General features: G+C 35.8%; 1 protein-coding gene across 6 annotated transcripts in view; it reads right to left on the bottom strand.

Annotated features, from left to right (window-relative positions):
* LOC141419808 (eukaryotic translation initiation factor 1A, Y-chromosomal-like) overlaps positions 1 to 16,147 on the bottom strand; it is a 39,501-nt gene extending 23,354 nt beyond the window's left edge. For 2 of the 6 annotated variants that reach the window (XM_074063542.1, XM_074063546.1), the window contains exon 1: positions 5,515 to 5,862. The gene's annotated coding sequence lies outside the window, so the exon portion shown is untranslated. Of the gene's footprint in view, positions 1 to 5,514; positions 5,863 to 9,146; positions 9,576 to 16,045 lie in introns of those variants that run through there. The other 4 variants (XM_074063543.1, XM_074063544.1, XM_074063545.1 and 1 more) reach the window with 4 other exon arrangements.
* Positions 16,148 to 16,478: the final 331 nt, after the last annotated feature.

The raw sequence follows: 16,478 nt of genomic DNA on the forward strand, positions 1-16,478 counted from the left end.
AGAAAAAAGAAAAATTACTGAAAGCAGCAAAAGAGAAAAGACAAGTTACGTATAAAGGCAAATCCTTAAGAATATCAAAAGACTTCAACACAAACTCTAAACATAAGAAGGACATGGAAAGATATATTTAACTGTCAACCTAGACTAGCCTAATTGGAGGAGAAATGTAAACCTTCCACAACTTGTAGAAAGTAGATGATTTCATGACCACCAAGCCAGCACTACAGAAAATGCATAAAGTTCCCCTATACACAGAAGAAGAAATTTGAGTCAGCCAGGAAATTTCAAGGAGGAAAGAAAACTCCTTTAAACCAAGCAGACTGTGCAATAGGTAAGCATCAGTGAAATGAAAATTATCAAAAGCACCACACACCTCTCTCCGTACTAACATTGACTATTAATGACCTCAATTCACCAACAAAAAGGCATAGAACAGCAATTGGATTAAAAACCAAAATGTAACCATCTGTTGCTTACAAGCAATACATCTCACTGTGAAAAACAGACAGTAGCTTAAGGTGAAAGGGTGGAAAAAGATTTTCCAAGAAAATGGACCCCTAAAACAGGCAACAGTAGCTATACTTATATCTGACAAAGTGGACTTCAGATTCAAGTCAGTGAGAAGAGACAATGAATGATACTTCATAATAACAAAAGGAACAATTCACCAAGAGGAAATAATTTTTAGAATATTTGTGCCAAACATGGTTGTAGCCAACTACACTAATTAAAAAAAAGTAATGGATGTAAAAGCACAGATATAGACCCCACCACAGTGATAATGGGAGACCTCAATACCCTATTGTCACCACTATCCAGGTCGTCCAGACAAAAGATCAACAAAGAAGCATCAGAATTACTAGACATCTTAGATCAAATGGACATAATAGATATCCACAGAGAATTTCATCCAGTCATCATGTAATACACATTCTTCTCAGTAGCTAATGGAACTTTTCCCAGAATAGATCACATTCTAGAACACAATATAAGAAAGTCAAAATATTCCCCTATATCCTATCAGATCACAATTATATAAAACTAGAACTCAATAAAAAAGGAAATGATAGAAAATATTCAAACAACTGAAGACTGAACAATACATTGTTGAATGACTAGTGAGTCATCAAAACAATGAAAAAGGAAAAAAGTTCCTAGAATCTAATGAAAATGAAACTGCAACCTATCAGAACTTGTGGGACAAAGCAAAGGTCTGTTAAGGGGAAAGTTTAAAGCTATCAGGGCCTACATTTAAAAAAAAAACACAGACATCTCAAGTAAAGAACATAATTAAACTCCTCAGTTTCTACAAAAACAGGAACAACCCAAATCCAAAACTAGCAGACAGAAATAATGAAGAGCAAGGTCAAGGTTAACGAGATCAACACCAAAAATACTATACAAAGAATCAATGAAACAAAAAGTTGTGTCTTCTAAAAGATTATAAGATGACAAACTCAGCACATGTGACAAGACAGAGGAGCAAAAAGACCCAATCAATACAATCCAACAAATACTAGTGAAATTCAGAGGATCATTAGGGCATACTTTGAAAACTTATATTCAAGTAAACTGGAAGATCATGAAGAAATGGATAAGTTTATAGATGTATTTAAATTTAAACAAAGGAAATATAGACCACATAAATACATATATAACAAGCAATGAGATTGAAGCAGTAATAGAATCTCTCAACAAAAAGAGCCCAGAACCTTATAGACTCACAGCTGAATTCTACCAGATCTTTAAATAAGAACTAAAACCAACAGTCCTCACAATTCTTCAGGAAATAGAAAGGGAAGGAACAATACCAAACTCATTCAGTGCAGCCAGTATTACACTCATTCCAAAACATAACAAAAATTCAAGAAGGCAAGAGATTTACAACACATACCTTAATGAATATAGATTCAAAAATTCTCAACAAAATACTGGCAAACTGAATTCAAAAACACATTTAAAAAATCGCATACCATGACTAAGTCAGTGGTCATCTCCTCATCTCAAGGATGCAGAGATGGTTCAACATATGCATATCTATATCTGTAATATAGCATAGAAACAGAAGCAAAGAGAAAAATTACATATCACCTCAATAGATGTAGAAAAAGCCCTTGAAAAAAGTTAGTGCCTTTTCATGATAAAAGCACTAAGGAAATTAGGAATAGAGGAATATTCCTCAGCCAAACTAAAGGTTATGTATCACAAACACAGAGCCACCACTACACTACAGACTATATGAAACCAATCCTTCTAAAGTCAGTAACGAGATAAGTATATACTCTTCCCCCACTCTAATTAAATACAGTCTTGGAATTCCTATCCAAAATAAGAAGACAAGAGGAAGAAAAAAGGGATCCAAATACAGAAGGAATATATCAAACAATCCCTATTTGCAGATGATATGATCCTATTCCCCAAAAGACCCAAAAAGTCCACAAAAACGATTAGAAATCATAAGAGCTTCTTGCAAACTAGCAGGATACAAGGTCATTATACAGAAATCAGTAGCCTTTTTGTATACCAACTATGAGCAGACTGAAAAGAAATTAGGGAAATAATCCTATTTATAATATTTCAAAATTAAAATACCTAGGAATAAATTTGATGAAGAAAACCGAAGACCTTTCCACTGAACACTATAAATCACAGAAGAGAGAATCCAAAAAACCAAAGAAGGCATCATAAGATAGAAAGGTATCCCATGCTCATGACTCAGAATCAACGTTGGGAAAATGGCTATACCAACAAAATCAATCAATACATTCAAGGCAATCTCTATCAAAATTACAATGACATCCTTTACAGAGATAGAAAAATCAATTCTAAAGTTCATATGGAAACAGAAAAGCCATCAAATACCCAAAGTAACTGTTAGCAAAAAGTCCAATGCTAGACTTATCAAACATTGGTTAGATCACATCAACCATATCATCTCCCTCACTACACAACTGATGAATCAGTTAAGAAGAAGTTGTGGTGTGTTATACATATATATAAAGAAATTTTGTTCAGCAATTAGTAACATAAGGTGGTTTGAAAATAAATAGATGCAAATGGAGAACATTTTGTTATGTGAAGTAAACCAGGCTCAGAAAGACAAAGACTGCCTGTTTTCTTTCATATGTGAAACCTACATCAAAAATATAAAAATATACACAAAAACAAATATTATCATATACAAACTTTTATGTATAACATGTTTTTAATAGTGGAATTACTATATGGAACTGAGTGGAGGTGAGAAAAGAAAAGAGAATGATAGTCAACAATACAGAGATATGTATGTGCAGTGGAGGTAATAATGATATGTATTGAAAGCTGTTGAATAATGGCAGTTGGGAGGAGGGCTATGGGAGGATTATAGCAAGGGTTTAACTAGTTAAAATAAAGCATACTTACAGTGGGGATACATAAAGAAACCCCTTTAAAAATTGATGTTGGAATTATTAACTAAAACAGAACAGTATAAAAGGCACAGTGTATGGAGGAGTACTTATGGGACTAGGAGGCTGAATGCAGACGATTAAGGTGAGGGAGTATGGTTGATGTGCTTCATATACATGTAGGAAATAGACTGATGAAACTTCTTGTAAATGCTTTGAATGGGGCAGGAACAAGATCGAAGGGAGCAAAGGGTGGGGGTGATCTAACCAATGTACAATGAAGATTTTTGAAATTGTCCCAAGGAAACTCTCTTGTAAAATGAATATATCCTAATAAAAAAAGAACCTATTTTAATAGAAATTACCATGACAGGATTCTCACTGCATCTCTTCTTCCCACAACTTGAGGTTCCACTCCACAGTGAATAATGTGGGTATTATTTTCTTGGGGCTGCCATAACAATGTACCATATACTTGGTGGCAAAACCAACAGAAACTTATACTAAAAGAGCTCTTGGTGATTGAATACTGAAATTAATCCTTCAAGGAAGATTTGACCCAGTACACTGTTTCTTAGCACCAATTTTGATGAACATCCTAGAAAATCTCAGTCAAAGACTAACACATTGAAACAGTGGCTCCATTTCTTCATGTTCTAATGTGTGCACTCTATTCTGAACTGTGAACTCCTAGCTGTGGTTACCCTACAAACCAACCAAGAGAGAGACTGGGGATCTCACACAGAGCAAAAAAGAAGCTAAAATCCATGACAGGACCAGGCTCTACATGAAGGCAAAGAACAGATGTACAGAGAATCTCTCTAAACAGAGCACAGAAACAACATAAACAAATAAAATCATTTCATATTCATTCTTTTGCAATGTCCATATGGAATCTTCATTTTATTTGTTTTGTTTTGGTTTCAAACAAGATCCCCTATATAGGACATGACGACCTTGAAATAGCGATCCTCCTGCCTCAGCCTCCTGAAGAGTGGAGGAAAGAATTCTTAAGAAATACTTTGATTAATCTGGCATATAATATAATGAGGGAGTATGATAATGACAGGATATTTACCAGATTGAACAATCCTTACACACAGAATTTCATATTCACACTCTAAGATATAAAAAGTCTATACTTTTCTCTGTTAGAACTCTATCTGTAAGTGAAAGACTTGAATATTCTTAAGGAGCACATTAGTTACCAAGGAAAATCATTTCTAACACCTGGTGCTAATAATCCTAAAGAGTTATTCTGGTAACAAAAATTAACAGACTACTCTTCAATTAGCTCAAGTCCATGTAGTTATTAGATAAAGCCCTTAGGTATTATTAATAGTGGGAGTGGGCACTGGTTCCTTCTCTAGACTAACTAGGAGAGAACCAAACAGGGTGGCCTTTCCTCTCCCTAAGATTGACCTGGTTAAACACCTCCTTTTTGTTGGGCCTAATTAGGGGATGGGGTCATGTGGATTGTGCCTTCCCCACAGATACAGACTTTCACAGTATGGTCCTTCTCTTCATTGCTGCATGTTCTGCATCAGTTTTCCTCTAAACACAGAAGACATTTCCCATCACTTGAATTGCAAGAGAGGGCCTTACTCTCCCTTGGCTTTTCTCACACTGATGCAGCCACTAGAAAATTGACATATTGTTCCTAAAGGAGGACAGTTCCTTTTTAAGTCTGAGATAAATGTCCTGCTGTGATCTTGTCTTAATTGACTAGGACTACTCAGTTCAACTTCTGAAAATGAGGTGCCTTGATCTGCTCCTGGAACTTCTGATGGTCTGGATCCCTGGTAAGGACAGAGGGAGAGTAGGGAGATAGGGTAGGAGAAAGAGATCTATGACTCCCTGCTTACCATGTGTGTTCTATCCATGTGTGAGATGTGCAATTCTTTTCTCCTAGCATGGGCATGTTAAGTTTTCATTTACAATGATGATGAAGATTCCAGAAAAATGAAAAAGACTAACACTGATGTTGAGGGATTATGTATGAGAAATCATCAGTCCTTTTTATGCTCTTCAAATATCTTTATGCTTATTCTTAGAACATGCACTAGGGGCATAAAAATATTAAAAAGAAGTAAACAACAAAAGAAAAAAAACATAAAAATGTACATACTTGCATTTCCGTCTTATTATGATTTCAGGTTCCAGAAGGGATGTTGTGTTGATGCAGACTCCACTATCCTTGCCCATCACCTCTGGAGAGCCAGTATCCATCCCCTGAGTGTCTAGTAAGAGCCTCCTGCATAGTAATGGAATGACCAATTTTCTTGATACCAACAGAATTCGGGCCAGTCTCCACAGCTACTGATATATTTGGCTTCTAAGGGTTTTCTGGGGCCCCAGACAAGTTCAGTGGCAGTGGATCAGGGACAGACTTAACAATGAAAATCAGTAGGCTGGATGCTGAAGATGTTGGAGTTTATTATTGTATGCAAAATTCACATGTTCCATCCACAGTAAAACAGCCTCAAAAAAACCCTCCTTGCTTCATGTGGCCCAACTGCCTTTATGAGTTTTTGTCTAGTATATGCCACAGACGTTTTTCTGAGTTTGTATATGAGAAAGAGAATAGGCTGAGACCTCTGAACCAGGAGAATGTTTACTCTATCTCAGGGATGACCTGCAGCTCCTACATTCTTGAATACCATAGACAACACTCAAATGGAGAAGCTCCGAATGCCTTCAGAACAGCCAGGCATGAATAAGGGAGTACTCATCCTCATTCCCCCTACTTTATGAACATACAATGATTAACTTCATTATAACAGAAATATATAATTGAGATCAAGGGTGACACACAGGAATGAAAAGAAATACATTTTCTTTTTAATATTTGGTTAATTTAGTGTTGATTTATTTTCAGATTTTGCTTTATCCATTGCTAGTACACACACCCAACAGAACAATGTTTGTAGTTATTAAGATAGTGATTCCCTAGCCTCCACACCCTTCTCATTTCCACTTTTTCTTATCATTTATCCTTCCTCAATGTGGAAGAGGTGTAGCACTGTATACTACTATGCTCTGAGAAGCAGCTGATTTATCTATGTGTACTTTTGGTTTTCGAATTTCTGTATTGGCTTTGTCATTGTACACCAAGCAAAGATCTTGTGTCAAAAAGGCTATGAATGTTCTTAGTCATAACATGTCAAAATGAAATGCATCTTTTCTGAATTCCAAGTTGGATTTCAAAAATAAGGAATCATCCTTTCAAAATTATAGAGTATTGTAACACTTTAACTAATGTAACTTGAATGGATAAAAGAACACAAGTGGATTTTCCTTCCAGAAAAAAATCTGAGGTATGTTGGCCAAGAATAGCAAATGAAATCATGAAGGTCACATGGGAGAGGTCAACTATTGGTAAAACATCTATCCTGTAGCTCACATTTTGGATTGGGGAGGCTGTTAGAGTTGGAGTTCAGTTTCAGCCACGTGGAAACTGAGATGAATTTATTGGGAAGAATCACAGAGGGACTACATGAAACTAAAAAGCTACTGTACAATGAAGTAAATGGTCACCAAGAAAAGAATCAGCCCACAGAATGGTAGAAAATCATTGTCAGCTTTGTATCTGACAGATTAATAATCAGAATATATTACTATATTACAGTGAAGAAAAATTGGGCAAATGAGCCTAACAAAGTTTTTTTCAAATAAGGAAGTCCAAATGGCTAAAGAACACATGATGAAGTGCTCAACATTCCTGGCTATAAAGAAAATTCTAATCAAAACAATGATAAGATTCTGCATGACTCCTGTTAGAATGGCACTTATAAAGAACACAAGAAAAAAAAGTTTTGGAGAGAAAGTAGGGGAAAATGAACCTCATACACTGTTGGTGGGAAGGTAAATTTGTACAACCACTATGAAAAATAGTATGAGGGTGCCTTAAAAAACTAAACATATAACTGCCATATTTCATCAATACCTGTCCTAAGGATATACCCGACATTATGTGGTTACAATAAACATACCTGAAGTAATGTAAGTCAAGTTACAATAGTATTTAGTGTAACATTATTGATAATAGCTATATAAATGGCCAAGATGCCTCAAAATTGATGAATAGGTTAAGAAAATACAGTATTTTTTTTAAATGGAATTTTATTCAGTCATAAGAAAGAATGAAATTTTGTCAGTAGCAGGTAAATGAATGAAACTGGAGAACATCATCTTTACCAATGTTTGTCAGGTTCAGAAAGCCAAAGGCCACGTGTTTTTTTTCATATGTGAAACAAAGCCCCAATACAAATACAAGCAATATTATGATAAAGAGGTTTACCAAAGGGGAGGTCAGTAATGGGAACTGAAGTGTAAAGGAAGTTAAGCAGCTGAATATATTTGATGTATTACTACACAAGAATGAATACAGATTTTTAAACCTGTTGAAATCACCATATGAGAGGAATAAGGTAGAAGGGAGGAAAACAGAAGGAATGGACCAATTCAGGTTATAACTCAGACATACATGGTGGAAATGCCACAATTAAACTCCCAGCACAACCGTCTTAAACAAACAAAAATATCTTGTTTCAAAAAACTAGAAATGGAAAATAAAACAGTTCCTGTCTGGGGGTTGGCACCAGTGGGAGGGTGAGTATTTAAGGAAAGGGTGTAAGAGATTGAATATGGTGAAAATATTATGTACTCAACTATGAAAATGGAGAAAAAATAAAGTTAAAACTGTTCCAGGAATAATGGTAGAGCAGATAAAGGGGAATGATGGAGAGGGTGAATTCAACTATGACATATTTAAGAAATTTGATAAATGTCATAATTTATCTCCCAATACAACAATAATAAAAATGAAAAATACTAAATAAACAAGTTCCAACAAAAATAATTTTTAAACCTTTTGAAATTATCATAAGAAGGGGATTAAAATAGAAAGGAAAAAGAGAAGGGATGAGCCAGTTAGTGTTATAACACATATGTACATAGAAATTTTCTGTATAGCTATTTTAAATGAACCCCAAAATGTCTTTTTTCAAAAACAAAAAACAGGGAGGTTAAAAAGGTCCTTTCTGAGTGTTTACACAAGTAGAAGGGGGCAGATATAAGGAAATGTGGTAAGAGGGTGAATATGATGACAATATTATTTACTCTTGTATGAAAATGGAAATATGGGACCTGTTGAAACTGTTCCAAGAATGGTGTTAGTAGAGATAAGGAGCAATGATGGAGCAGGTGAATTCAACTATGAAATATGGTAAGAACTTTTGTAAATGTCACTATGTATCTCCCAGTACAGCAATAAAAAAAGTGAATAAATAACAAAAAATTAAAAGAAAAGAAATATATAAAAAGAATCACAAGGATGAAGGGCCTACTGCCTGTATTTCAATATCATGCCCTGATACAACTGCAAACTCTATGAAACTAGTGCATCATTCAGTAATTTAGGTTTGTAGTAACTCTATACTTAGTAAGTTTCTTCTCTAAATTCATGCTAGATTGTATTATACATGGTTAATGTATCTAATAGAACACAACTGTTTCTGAAAGTCGATTCTACCTCCTACATATACATAGGCGTGACTTGAGAGAGAATGGTCGTTCAGCAGAGACTATGTAGCTAAGATAAAGAGGACCAGAAGGAAAATCTGGGAAAATCAAGATGAGATGCAGTAGGAACTCAAAGACAGTGTCTTAGACACATATAAGGGACAATAAATACAACATTATGGGGGAAACACATAAGGATACTGAAGGTTGCTGGGCCCCAGTGACCTATAATCTTACCTACACAGGAGGTAGAGATTAGGAGCATCATGGTTTGAAGCCAGCCCAGGCAAATGGTTCTCCAGACCCTAGTTTGAAAAACCCCATCACAAAAAGGGCTGGTGGAGTGGCTCAAAGCACAGGCCCAGAATTCAAAACCTTAGGAGTGTGAGAAATAAATGTTTAATCTTTTGCTCTACATTTTTAGTTAGTCACTCAATCTGATTTCACAACGTAGACCTCAACAATTACCCTAAGGTACCACCCATCTTGCTTTTAAGGACTCTGCTTGTGTGCAGTCTGCAAAGGCAGCTCTAGCAACTATCAAAGCTTTGCTGGATTCTTTTTCACCACAAGAGTCACTCTCTCTTGACATGTCAGAATCTCTGTGAACTTTAAATTTGTCTAATTTCCAGAGGGATCAAAAATGACAGGAGAATATCAGCTCACCTACAGAGGCATATCACTTCTCTGGAATTTCGGGTCATCTAGTCCTCATTTCATCCACAGCATTCAGATATCATCATAAACTGATATTTGTGTACATTTATTTAAAAATTTTTCATCCACATGTGCCACAATGGTTGTAAGAGTGTTCACCAACAACATTGTAATTTAATCCAGAAGTTTATTGGTAACGAATTATAATATAAAGATGCATATTTTATATTATACTGCAAAAATAGCTCTAGATGAATAAAAACATACAAATGAGATAATTACTCAAAAGTTTAAAAGGAAGTAACATACTCCTAAAGACAATGAACTTGTTCTCAGCAAAATTGTGTAGTATATACATAATGAAAGTGATTTCTACATTCCAGTAATAAATATAAACAAACACATTTTTAAATATTGTACAATGAAAATAGTGTCCAAAAAATGTTTTTGATTCAATGTCTAGAGCCTTTAATATGTACTGTCATGTTACAGTAGAAATAAATTAATTTCCAAACTAAGGCAATCCTCTATTTTGACATAATTACCTATTTGAAGGTAATATATCCCCTAATGGGTACATTTAAAAATCCATTCCCTTATTTTTGTTAACTTTAAAAAATGAGTTGTAGTGAGTGCCTGCAGAGCCTGTATGGAGCACTGACCTGAGTAGTGCATGCCCATGACAAGAGAAGCATTGTTTGGCCTGGGGATACCCAATTGTACAAGTGTTGGGCTATTAGAGAGGCAACACTTGCTAACCTTCATGCTAAGGTGCTACCACCTTTGCTTCCCTTAGCTCTACCTATCTCTGTCTTACCAGTGGAAAAGTGGGAACCCCAGGGTAACATGGTGGATGATCCATCTGATGACATGTGATGTGGGCTACTTGGGCTCAAAGTTGCATGCTCAGGCAACCAAAGTGTGTGGGTTCGCAACTTTTTCAGCAAATTAAGATTCAGTGTCTGGTCTACCCCAAGGTGAACTGAAACATAAATCCCTGCTTCATGTCTGAGTTGCAATGTCACTTACAGACAAAGATTATTTTAAATATTATTAAATAATTGTTGAGTATAAACAATTATTTTATATTCATCTAGTGATTTCCGTAATTTGTCCTTTTTGACACCACTAGCTAGAGGTCTTTTAAAAAGATCTATGCAAAGGAGGCTCTTACAGTGTGCAGTAGCTGGCATAGGGAAGGAAATCAGTATTCTGTTTTCAGGGTTGGGAGCAGGACAAAGCTTCAGTTTAGGAGTCTGAGGTCCAGAATCTACAATTCCCCAATGAATGTCCCTTTGCCACATCTTACATTAAAGTAAATGAAGCTGGCTGTCAGAGTTCAAGTGAGGTGAGCCAACAAAAAACCCATTTCTCGTGTTGATTTACATATAATATATAGTGTATCCTGTGCCCCTAAAAATGAGCATCCTTTACTGCTTATCAAACACTTGGAACATCTCCCTTTTCCACCTCCAACCCAAACTGGAGCTTGAAATTTTACCTTTTACCTTTCACAATTCCCTTTGCTCAGCACCATTGTCTTTATATTAACATTTGTAACATGAAGAACAACTAAGTTCATTTCTTTGAATATGTTTTCTTTGCACTTACACATTCAAGGATAGTTTTTGGTCCCTCATCTGGACAATGGGAACACAGACTTATATAACAGGTGGCTAATGGAATTTTGTAAATGACTTTAGTGTATTTGTTCAAAGAAAATGCTATGAGTTTTCCATCTTTGTGTCATCACATCACCTTTGAATTCCAAAGTGAAAAAGTGTGGCATAAAGTGATACTCTACATATAGTTTTAGGAAAATAACCTCACCAATTTTCTCCATAGGATAGTTTCAAGTTAAAAATTATCATTTGGAGAAATTGGAACTCTATGTGTTTTTGTTAAACTGAAATGTTCAGAAAAGATGAAGAAATATGGCAGTTTGTAATATAATTTAGTTTACATGTGTGTGATCTATCAACAAGTGTTTTGAAACACATTGTTTTCAATATTTATTCCACTGATTTAATGAGTATATGAATGTCTTCCCAACAGGAGAAGCTTCTAAGGACAAAGCTCAAAGAAAATAGCTGCACTTATTTCACTTTCCTGGTATTCCATGGCTGCTGGAACTGAATCGAGCACATCCCTACCTTCTCCACCAAGCACCCCCAACTGTGGTGTCTATCCTTCCTTCCTTGTTAAGTGCAATAAATCATCACCTTTGCACATATTACACAGAAAATGTAAACACAAGAATGCTTGTCTCTACTGCAAAATTGTTTTTCACTGCCCAACTGAACTTTTTGAAGTATGAAAATCCTAAGGTGCCTTGAGTTGAAAAAACTGCAACAAATTCTTTCCAACTAAAAAATTCAACACATTTTTTTTACACTTGACAACTTTTTGTGGAATGTGGTGGTAATTCATTTAATCACAGCTACTCTGGAGTCAAACACAGTAGGACTGCAAATTCAAGATGAGTCCGTGAAATGTGAGGGAAATCTCATCTTAAAAACAAACTGTAGTGCAGAAGCAGACAGCATGAGCTCCATAAATCAAATATATTGCTGAGATGATGGAGCACACTTGGCAGGAAAAAAAGCACCAAGAAGAATCAAAACAATGACACCCTGAACCCCCAGCCCATGCAAAGTTTCTCTGTGCCACATTAGACTGAGAAAACAGGAGGGCTCCTGTGCCACCAAACAGTGGTTCCAAACCTGCCTTGGGAGACATCCAGCAGACCAACAGGGGAGCAAATAAGTGTCACATGGTATTCACACAACCACCCCTGGGATAAACCAGCATAGCTCCCCTGGACAGACTGACTCCACTGTCCCACAAAAAAAAATAAATAAATAAAAACTGAATAATAAACAAGGAACTGAGAAGGAATATGCAGCAGAGGGGGCAGGGTGCTGTGCACATTGGAGAAAGGGGGAGTGGTAAGGAGCTGATCTCCACACGAACTTTCAGTGAACAAAGACTGGAATGGTAGCTGGGACAACAGCAGGTGGGTGATAAGCTGCTACTTAAAACAGGACAAATAGAGGTCAACAAAGCTCATCTCTTTAGCCAGTGAGCAACATCCAAAGTCAAATGACATTGAAAAATTGAAAAAGAGTGACCAAACCATAATAACATGTTGACAGCTGGGAGCCAGCTGACAGATCTCTGACTCGCCCCTGAGAAAAGGAGTGAAGCAAAGAAACAAACCTCCAACAAGCCAACACAGAAAAAACCCAAATCCGAAGCAGGATGGCTTCTGGACTATAGAGCTGATCTCCAGAACCTGAGGAAAAGACACACCCTACTGAAGGAGCAGCTGACTAAGAAGCTGCCACTGAAAGACAGGAAAAAAAAAAACTGGTGAGTCTCCCCAACCACCTGGCAAGACTAAAGAGACCTTCTGTTTAAATACCAACACCAGAACTGGATGTTGAAGGAGTAACTCCAGAATTACTAAGACTGAAATTCTTTTTTTCTTGAACCTGGAATTTTTTATGTGTTTGTTTGATCATTTGTTTGTTTTGTTCCCTGTTTGTTTGTCGACTCTCCTGTTGATTTCTTTGGTTTTCTTCTTTTTTTCATTCTTTGTTTTGTTAGTGTTACTATTGTGAGATAGCTAATACTAAATTGCAAACAGACCAGGGACAGAAACAGCATACATACACTAACCTAAAACCCAACACACCACAAAACAAAATTAACCCAAGTGAAAGAAAACAGGTGGCTGAAACCACCTATAGCCTATCAAGAACATAGTTACACATTACCAAAGGAAGTGATAGGAAGAAGGAGATGGAAACCTATCTACCCCCAAAAATAATTTAATACAGCATTCAGAGGGAAATGAAAAGCTGACACCCAGTTACAGAATCCAAGAAAATAAAGATAAACTATGCCAAGAAACCCAAAGAAGCCCACATGTCTAGTAACTCAAGAAATTCAAAGATAACCAAAATAAAGAATATGAGAAGACACAGGAGGAACTATATGAAATTTTAGGAGCCCTAAGTAAACACCAAAGAGAAACAGCAAACACTATAAACAGAGAAGTAATCAAATTAAAGACAAAATAGACAATATTAAAGAGGAAGTGTCGCATGACATGGAAAATCTCAGAAAAAAGAATGAAGCAAAATTACAAAACACAATGGAAGGCCACTCCAGCAGACTAGAACAAGAGCAGAACAGAGAATCTCAGAACTTGAAGATTAAATGGAAATTAACGGAAAAGCTGGAGAACTATTACTCAAACAACACAAGGACTGTGAAAGGAATAAGCAAGAACTCTCTGACTCCATCAAAAGACCAAACCTCAGAATCATGGGCATTGAAAAAGGAGAAGAGGTGCAACAAAAAGGAATTCACAGTATATTCAAAAAAATAATAACAGAAAATTTTCCAATTCTAGAGAAAGCTATGACCATTCAGGTACAGGAAGCCACCAGGACACCAAGGACTTGACCAAAATAGAACTACCCATGACACATTATCATTAAAACAACAAGCACAGAGAATAAAGAAATAATATTGAAGGCTATAAAAGAGAAAGAACAAGTAACATATAAAGGTAAACCCATCAAAATTGCAGAAGATTTCTCAATGGAAATCTGAAAAGTAAGAAGAGCATGGAGTGAGATATTCTGGGCACAGAATGAAAATAACTTCAACCCTAGGATACTGTACCTAGTAAAACTATCAATCAAAATAGATGGAACAATAAAAATCTTCCATGATAAGCAGAAACTAAAACACTATATAACCACTAAGTCACCACTACAAAAGATTCTTCAAGAAATTCTGAATACAGAAAATGAAAGCAAACAAAACCATGAAAGGATATGCAATAGCAAACCACAGGAGAGTTCCAGACAAGGAATCAGAGAGTAACACTGATTCAACTGCAGACAAGCAAACCTTCAACAACAACAAAAAATAAATGACAGGAAAAACCACATACCTATCAATACTAACACTGAATATTAATGGATTCAACTCCCCCATAAAAGACTATTTGGTAAACAGGATTAAAAAGGAAGATCCAGAAATCTGTTGCTTACAGGAGACCCATCTCATCGACAGAAACAAGCACTGACTTAGGGTGAAGGGCTGGAAGAAGACATACCAATCCAATGGCCCCCCCAAAACAGGCAGGAGTAGCAATACTTGTCTCAGACAAAATAGAATTCAAACTTACATTGATCAAACAAGATAAAGAAGGATACTCCATACTAATTAAATGGGAAATACACCAAAAGGAAATAACAATTATCAACCTATATGCACCCAATGTCAATGCACTCAATTTCATCAAACACACTCTGAAGGAGCTAAAAACATATATAGATTCCAACACAGTGGTGGTGGGAGACTTTAACAACCCCCTATCACCAATAGATAGACCATCCAAACAAAATATCAATTAAGAAATAGACTAACAAATCACACTATAGATCAAATGGACCTAGCTGATGTCTACAGAACATTTCATCCAACTTCTGCTTGATACACATTCTTCTCAGAAGCTCATGAGACTTTCTCCAAAACTGATCATATCTTTGGGCACAAAGTAAGACTCATCAAATATAAGAAAATAGAAATAATCTCATGCATTCTAGCTGATCACAATGCATTAAAACTAGAACTCAACAAGAAAAGCAATAGTAGAAAACATGCCAACAACTGGAGGCTGAAAAACACATTGCTCAATGATCAATGGGTCATTGATGACACAGAAGAATAAAATAAAACATTTCTGGAAACTAATGAAAATGAAAACACGACCTACCAGAACCTATGGCACACAGCACAGGCAGTCCTAAGAAAAGTTTATAGCCATGAGTGCACATATTAAAAGTACAGAAAGATCTCAAATCAATGACTCAATGCTATATCTCAAACTCCTGGAAAAACAAGAACAAGCATATCCTGAAACAAGCAGAAGAAGAGAAATAAAAATAATATGATCTGAAATCAATGAAATAGAAACAACAACAAAAACTGTACAAAGAATCAATGAAACAAAAAGTTGTTTCTTTAAAAGAAGTAAATAAGATTGACAGACTCCTGGCCAACCTGACTAAAATGAGGAGAAAAAAACAAATTTGTTTGTTTTTGTTTTGTTTCTCCTTTTGCAGAAGGGGAGATAACAACAAACACCATTAAATCCAATAAATCATCAGAGACCATTTTGAGAACGTCTATTCTAATAAATTTGAAAAAATCTTGAAGAAATGGACAAACTTCTAGATTCTTATCACCATCCAAAATTGAACCAAGAGGATATTAATCACCTGAATAGATCTACAACACAAAGTAAAATTGAAGCAACAGTAAAGAGTCTCCCCCCAAAAAAGAATTCCAGGACCTGTTGGATTCTCTGCTGAATTCTCTCAGACCATTAAACAGGAACTAATATGAACCCACCTTAAATTGTTCCATGAAATAGAAAGACAAGCATCATTACCTACCTCATTTAATGAAGTCAGTAGTACACCCATCCAAACACCAGACAAAGACACCTCCAAAAAAAGAGAACTATCAGCCAATCTTCCTAATGAACATCGATGTAAAAATCCTCCATAAATTAAGGATAAACTGAATACAAAAACACATGAGAAAGATCATTCGTTATGACCAAGTCGCTTAATCCCAGGGATCCAGACATGATTAAACATAGGCAAATCTATAAATGTAATACAGCACGTTAATAGAAGCAAAGACAAAAACCACCTGATCATCTTAATAGTTACAGAAAAATTCTTCAACACCACTTCATAATAAAAGCTCTAAGAAAACTAGGAATACAACGACTGTACCTCAACGTTGTAAAGGCTATACATGACAAACCTATAGACAGCATCAGTTAATGGAAAAAAATTGAAACCATATCCCCTAAAATCA

This window comes from Castor canadensis, chromosome X, assembly GCF_047511655.1.
Source record: "Castor canadensis chromosome X, mCasCan1.hap1v2, whole genome shotgun sequence".
NCBI lineage: Eukaryota > Metazoa > Chordata > Mammalia > Rodentia > Castoridae > Castor > Castor canadensis.